This window comes from Lactuca virosa, chromosome 1, assembly GCF_052849685.1.
Source record: "Lactuca virosa cultivar CGN04683 chromosome 1, Lactuca_virosa_CGN04683_v6, whole genome shotgun sequence".
In the NCBI taxonomy this organism is placed as follows: Eukaryota; Viridiplantae; Streptophyta; class Magnoliopsida; order Asterales; family Asteraceae; genus Lactuca; species Lactuca virosa.
In genome coordinates, this window is record NC_136426.1 from 79,035,054 (window position 1) to 79,035,556 (window position 503).

At 32.4% G+C, this 503-nt stretch overlaps 1 long non-coding RNA gene across 1 annotated transcript in view; it reads left to right on the forward strand.

Annotated features, from left to right (window-relative positions):
- Positions 1-94, forward strand: part of LOC145105342 (uncharacterized) — a 976-nt gene extending 882 nt beyond the window's left edge. The window contains exon 3 of the long non-coding RNA XR_013707278.1: positions 32-94. This is a non-coding gene — a long non-coding RNA (uncharacterized LOC145105342). The remainder of the gene's footprint in view (positions 1-31) is intronic.
- Positions 95-503: the final 409 nt, after the last annotated feature.

Genomic DNA, 503 nt, shown 5'->3' on the forward strand with positions numbered 1-503 from the left:
AAAAATGCATGAAATGAACATGATGATCAAGGGCCTTGAGGTTGGATAATGGTGTATGGGATGGAAATCAACAATGGACACCAAACTTCCAAAAAGTAAGCATTATTCAGCGTTATATTATGGTAGAATAATCTACAATTGAATGATAAGATTATATGTAATAATATATACTAATAGAATATTTGATAGATGTCATTTTATGCATCTTTTAGGGTAGTTTTTATTAGCATTTAACATCAAATTTTATACATTTGCATGTCATTAGTTTAAATAATGTTAAGCTCGTGTATTTTGTCAGAATTCTCGTATTGCAAGCGTTTTGTGTCGTTTTCAGATAATTCAAGTGACGCAGTACTTTGGGAGCAGTTGGATGCATATTTGGAGCCAAAATGGAGTTGGAACTGAAAAAGGATGTTGATGAATGACTTGGAATGCTTAAACTAAAGAATCGCGTCCGAAACGTGTTGAAAAACCATAAATGCGATCACATTTTTGGACATCTA